We start from the raw sequence: 6,785 nt of genomic DNA on the forward strand, positions 1-6,785 counted from the left end.
GCCTAACTCCCTGCATACCTGCTGGAGTCGGGCCGGTGATGAGCCCTGGGCCTGGCCTTGGCTCTCCTCTCCTGCTTGTGCCTGGTCTGTGTGAGTTGGGTCATCTGCCTGGAGAAGTGGGGCAGGTGGGAGAGACGCTCCTCCAGCTCTCTCTTCAGACGGGCCACCTCAGACTGCAGGGCCAGGATGGCCTCACTGGGGAGATACCATCGTCAGGTTATCAACACAAGGGAGTCAGACATGTATGCAGATCGCAAGAATCAAATCTGCGATCCAAGAGATCTACTATTCAGAGGGATTCACTGTTTTTATTTAGAAGCTACTCAGTAAGATGTGAAATGGCTCACAAACAAATGGCTCCCTTTCATCTAATACCGAATTGTAATCAAAATAAAACTGGTGGACGGTGAAAGTGTATGTAAGCCTTTGCTTCAGCATTTTCTGCAGCTGGCTGTGCTCATTGTCAGTGTGTGGTTGCAGGCACAGGAGCATGGAGGGCAGGTCATGTCTGCTACCATCAGACTCACTTGTGGCAGGAGCAGACATGGGGCTGGGTTTCGCTGGGTGGTAGGCTGCCCGTGCCAACAGTTGCGGCTACACGTGAGAAACTGGACAGGTGGCCTTCAGGGGAAATATCGCCACCTCCTGGAAGGACACACAGCATGCGTCTAAACACCACACCAATCAGAAAACATAAACCATAATTTCTTTTCATAACTCAGCTAGGTCTGAGAAGAAAAATGTGACCTAGCTCTGTCCTGGGCCTCATAATCTGCTAAGGTTTTAACACAGTGCGGCTGTATAAACAAATCAGGAAAATCAGGGGCAGATAATGTGTGTCAATTATGTATTATGTACACAACACATCAACACAAGAGGGTAGGCTGTACAATTGTTAAGAGGGGTAGGAGTTAGCAGGAAAGGCCAGCGTTGCTGATGGTATCTTTGAGCATATGTGCACTCTATTTACTGAATAACCGAATAGTACCTTTGGGAGGGAGCACCATGCCCCCATCCTGACGTGTGATTGGCCTGTCCTGTCGGCTGCTCTTCAGCCAGTGGGGGACTCCAGTGATGCGGAGCGGCTGAGGGCGGAGCAGGGTTGCTGGAATTGCCGTGGTGATGGTGGTCTGCATGAGAGAGGCCGACACCTCGCTGTCTGAGCCACTCATGCTGAGAGGACTGCAGGGGTCTGAGAGGAGCTGCAGCCTGCAGAACAACACAACATTTATATAAATGAATGTATTTCCTCTCGCTCACTCACCCACACATTCATGCATTCATTCTCTCATTCAGTCATCCATCCACTCATGTCTTTTTTGGAATTATTGACAGGTTTGTCATCCATGCAAAAATGAACTTATTCAGCAAAATGTTTGTCAGTCTGATGGAAAGAAGTGGGGTTTGGGTTTGAGAGTAAGTTTGAGCTACAACTGTTTCTGGTAAACTATACACAATAACTCAGAAAACAAGAACTGCATCAACCAAAGTTTCAGAGGTCGTCTGCAAAGTGAGTCAACATTCATGATGAAATCTCATTTGCCTGTGCTACACACTCTGTTAGTTTGAGTGAGGATGGCACTGCTAGTGCTACTCTCTCTGTTAGTTTGAGTGATGATGGCACTGCCTGTGCTACTCAATCTGTTAGTTTGAGTGAGGATGGCACTGCTAGTGCTACTCTAACCTAACCACAGGGATCCAAATTTGTCATGATTTGTCCTCTGGCATTCAGCTGACCACCAGTCTGGTAATTTCCACCATTACCAATAATAATCGAAATGGCATGTGCCGGCAGGACGGAATCCAGGTAAACAGAGGACTCATTGTGTGTGAGTGACCCAGGATAAGAGTCTGGCACGTGGACGTCCTCTGTGTGAGTGTGTGTCTGTGTGTGATAATGGACCGAGTGTGTCTCCTTATCTACAAGAATGTGTGCTAGTGTGTCAGTGCGAGTTGGCCTACATACAGTAGTTCTTTGCTAAGCTGCGTCAAGACATTTTTTGTGGTTGTAATGTAACATATATTTGCTTTGAGAATGTTTGTCTGCACATGAGGACATATTTATTGCTATGTGGTACACACATACTTTTCTGGACATACTTACATGTGTCACTACATGTGTGTTTGTGTGTCTGCACGTGTACGTGTGTGTGTGTGTCTGTGTGTGTGTGTGTGTGTGTGTGTGTGTGTGTGTGTGTGTGTGTGTGTGTGTGTGTGTGTGTGTGTGTGTGTGTGTGTGTGTGTGTGTGTGTGTGTGTGTGTGTGTGTGTGTACCTCTCCGTGTGTGACTGTAGTTGCGACTGTCCTGAGGTTGGTCTGCTCAGGTCAGTGCTTCCAAATCCACTGTCTATCTCTGGACTCACAGTCTTCTGTGCATGTTCAGTAAATACAATCATTCAAACTTGAGAGAATGTACACAGATATGCACACACACAATTACATGCAGTATACACATGCACATCACTCTGTCACTGAGAATTCCCATATTGCATGGGTTGTAATTTACATCCACAATGACTCTGTCTGACAATAACTACATACAGTATAATCCACACATAGAATAATGAAAAATGTTTTTGTGTTAATTGAACTTTGTTGGCTTGCATGAGTATATGTGAGCTTATATAACGGACTGAGTTAAACAGCACTGCTGTGTGTACTGAGGTGTACATTACCTGTATGGAGCCCAGAGCATAGTCCAGGGGGTCTTGAGCATTTCCATTTGAGGAGGAGAGAGCTCCACCTAGTGGCCTCCTGCTGAACTCGCACACTGATTTGACTGGATGCTTCAAACCAGGGCTGGGGTGAGAGATGGGACAGAAATGATGGATGGAGTAAACACCAGATGCTTCTACTGCTGACTATTTATTATCTTTAACATTCAGTGTTTCATAACCTTATTTGACAGCATGCCTTAAATGTATGAAAAACTGATACATTTTCAAGCATAGAAATCTACCCAAATACCTGCAGCATTACAAAGCTACACAGAATTACTTATGTATTTCAAATGTAGAGGGTTTCTTGGTTAGAAAACATGCATATGCACTTGATCATGCAGTTTACTCTTACATGTACAGAGGAAGCATAATATTTAATATGCTGTGACCATGGTCTCTAGAGGCTGCACCTTTCGGATGCAAAGGAAAATATCCAACTGTCCCATTTATCTTTCTGAGGTAAGCTATCTTAAACTGTAATAACGTCACATAAAAGAGTTATGCAAAGGCTGAGGAGAGATTCATCATGTAAGCCCAACGATGCAAGAGCCACTCAGCCTTACCTCACTGAGTCCCACAACCTGTCCTCAGTCACAGAGTGCATAGAGGATGCCAGAACCGTGCCGTAGTCTTCCTCCTCCGATGGAGCGGACAGGCTCTCCTCCTCTTCCTCAGTGGCATGTATATTCAGCAGCCTCTCCAGGGATGTGTCCGAGTACCTGAGTGAAGCACAGAGCTAAGGCACGGGCCGTTCTAGTCTCGAGCGAAACCCACACCAGTACTGTCCCAGTAACCCTATCCCCCCATGGGAAGAACCGACGTGTGCCTGCTAACAGGGCCCACATTCTCAGCTTGCAACGGCAGTAAACATATTGACTAACATTAGTCGAGGTACCTGATAGCTTACTGACAATTCTCCCCATGTGCCATTGTTCTCTCTCTAAAAAGAGAAAGATTTTTATCTCTATTAAATGCTAAGATGATCATACATTTGTTATTTAAACCATTTAATATTAATATTTACAGTACCTGTCCTGCAGAAAGTGTCAAATCTGTAACTAAACTACCTGAGTACCTACCCTGAGCACAGTGGCTGAAATGACCAGCCCCGTCAGAGTGTTAAAAACACTTAGTGAAGCCTAAGAGGGTAAATAAAAGTATGCATACTGCAGACCGATGCCGCTGTCTCCTGTGAGGTTCAGAGGGGGGCCTGCTCGTTTTTGTCCATCTGCACTGACTCCATTCTCCTCCACGTGTTTGTCAACGCTTATGGAAAGGCAGGGCATCAGCTCCTGAAACACGACACCGTCAGAACAAGAAGCTCAAAGCAACCCACAAACAAGCAGCCCTAGTCATCTTTCCGTCTTTCACTCATGTTTGTCAGGCAAGACAAAAAAAAGAGGTGGTGTGAAATAGTGTGAAACCTGCATGTGTGCATGTGTTAGTGATGTCAGACAGGGTTAGGGAGTTAGAGAGGTGAGTTCAAGGGCTCAAGTAAGGAGCCGTGCATGCAGGTGTGGGGGTTACCTCATGCAGTGATGGCTGGGGGGAGGGCGGAACAGGGGTGGAGGTCGAGGGCGGAGGGGAGAAGCTCTGACAGGCGTTTGTGTCTATCTGCTCTTTCACATCCTCCAGGAACATGCCTATCCTGAATATCTCTCCCTCTACCTGCCTTTTAAGAGCCATGCACACAAGACATACAGCTGAACACTATAGCCACCTCCATCACTCTCATTACGTGCTACTCTTAGGGACCACAGCACACTAAAAATACTGTGTTAGATAAGCTAGGAGGTGTCCATTAGCTCTAGTTGACATGTTTTAGTGGTTAGTTCAGAACATCTATGTACATTAACAAAATAAAAGAGGGACGTGTTCATTTTCTCATGCTTACCTGTCTGGATCAAACTCGCCTGTATTTTTGGCAATGCCCATGTAGTTTTGCATCTCCAGAGCCCTGTGTTCTTCCTTCTTAATTATGTAATTCCTCTCTAACTGATCCTGGGCATCCATCATACTTTTAAAGACCTGAAACAAGCCATTAACTCTGCTCACTATCTTACAATACAAACGACCAAACTAGAGCACTAATAAAGGCAAAACGACTAAACTACAGTACTAATAAAACACTATCAGCCTGTAATAAACAGTGTTGACATTATACAACATTTCAAATGTAGTAGTAAAGATGAAATCACCATTCGTTGTTCCTCAACACTTATAGACATTGTGTTGACTCCATTTTTGAACTGTGCCACCTATAAAAAGCCAAATGATCCCATTCGTTTGTGAAAGAAAGCAGACTGAAATTCCGGCTATGCATTTTCATTGAAATCAATACTTTCACACCATTATTTTACCTTGTCCCCAAACTGACTAATAATAGTCATTAGTTCACTGGTCATCTTTTCCCCTTCGCTTTGGTCCTTTGGTTGGATGGGAGGAGGTGCTACTGTGCTTGGATCAGTGGCTTTGTTAAAGTCCTGATCATACACTAAAAGAAAACATGACAAGAAAAAGTCCAGGATAAATTCACCCAGCATGGAAGACACACACTGACTTTGTGTCTTATTAACTGGACCCAATTTTAACCACAGTTGTTGTGGTTAAATGTTTGCCATATTGCATCTTTGAAATTAAACTTAATTTCTGAGCCAAGCATAACTAGCTATTTGGGAGTGCTACAGTGTTTCCAGGTGTGGTGATGGTGATGTCATGATATGTTTCTTACGCAAGTACCCAAAACACATCATTTATGGTGTGTCTGGCACGCCTTAAAAGAAACACGAGTAATAAAAAACATGATTCAACTTCATGGTCAAACAGAGTTTGCTTGAGTTAACTTCACTCTCTTCTCAGGTTTCTGCTATGAAGGCTGCAGCCATGAATGCAACATGGACCTCATGTCACCCGACACGTAAGCCTTACTCAACACGGTGTCCATTTCTCTGTAATTTGTTGTCTGGGATACAGTACAGAATTTCAAACAGTGTGGACCCTTCACATCAGACAGAGGAAGGAAGGAGGGAAGGCGCCGTGCCTGTTTGAAGACGCTGGGTGGACCTCTCAGTATCTCCAATTCCACATGAATATATCCCAACTCTTATGACTTCTTCTTCTTCTTTATCAGAGCAGCTTGTATGAAAAGAAGGGCCACTGGATGCTTGGATCTACTTATGGAAAAACACAATGAACTGTCACATACACAAATACATATTTCACAATTTAAGAATGAACAACTGAGGTAACATTGGTGCCAAGTTTAATCAAAAGCTTTATTAAGGTGATTTAAAAAGCTTACGTTAGCTCCCAGTCTCATCTCATCAATTAAGTTTTCTGCTTCAGCATTTTTGGTGACCAATTTGTCATATTCCACCTAGAATTACAGAGGAATATATGTTACATTGTGATGTTCACATAATATTGAGTGGCGGCAAGCTAGTGTTGAAAGTAGTTACAACCTAGACAGCCAAACGCCTGTTTTGTACTAACAAGCTTTTGTTTATGTATATGTTTATTATTTAAATTTCCTCCGACTGCATTCTCTGGTCCGATCAAAAGCGAGTTTGAGGAGCACTGAAACACGGAGAGTTCCATTCAGCTCAGGAAGCGGTTAGAGGTTGAGTATTTCTTTTTGTTCCTGTTTTTTACGTCGCAATGCATTGCTATATTTTTTAGTTCTGAAGAGGATTGGTGTTTTTGTTGCATATACAGTATATGCATGTCAGTCCTTTTAGTGTGTATAATGCGGCTCAGAAGAAATATGCACGGAAGTAAGGAGGGTGATGTAAACTGGAAATAAAAGTTAGCCTGTGCTAACCCCAACCAGAATGGCATAATGCAGCACTAAGTCTCATCGGACATTAATGAGGAAATGTGAATAATATAAATTCCTACTAGTTACCTGCAAGGGATGAATAGACCCATGACACTTGTCTTGCTCTTTGAAGACAAACAGCTTATCAGGAGGCAGTATGGTGTCCTCCAGTACCCTGCTGATCACATCCATGGTGGCCATATTGGAGGCTGAGGACTTGGCCAGCATCCCTGGAGAGGACTGGGCCC

The 6,785-nt window shown here is 44.0% G+C and overlaps 1 non-coding gene across 1 annotated transcript; it reads right to left on the reverse strand.

The window, feature by feature from the left end:
- Positions 1-4,515: 4,515 nt before the first annotated feature.
- LOC105906929 lies at positions 4,516-5,252 on the reverse strand. Its single transcript, XR_004162896.1, has 3 exons — positions 5,081-5,252; positions 4,919-4,978; positions 4,516-4,748 (listed from the first exon to the last, which is right to left on the reverse strand). It is a non-coding gene; the product is annotated as an uncharacterized LOC105906929 (transcript).
- Between the last annotated feature and the right edge of the window lie 1,533 nt (positions 5,253-6,785).

This window comes from Clupea harengus, chromosome 22 (assembly GCF_900700415.2).
Source record: "Clupea harengus chromosome 22, Ch_v2.0.2, whole genome shotgun sequence".
NCBI lineage: Eukaryota > Metazoa > Chordata > Actinopteri > Clupeiformes > Clupeidae > Clupea > Clupea harengus.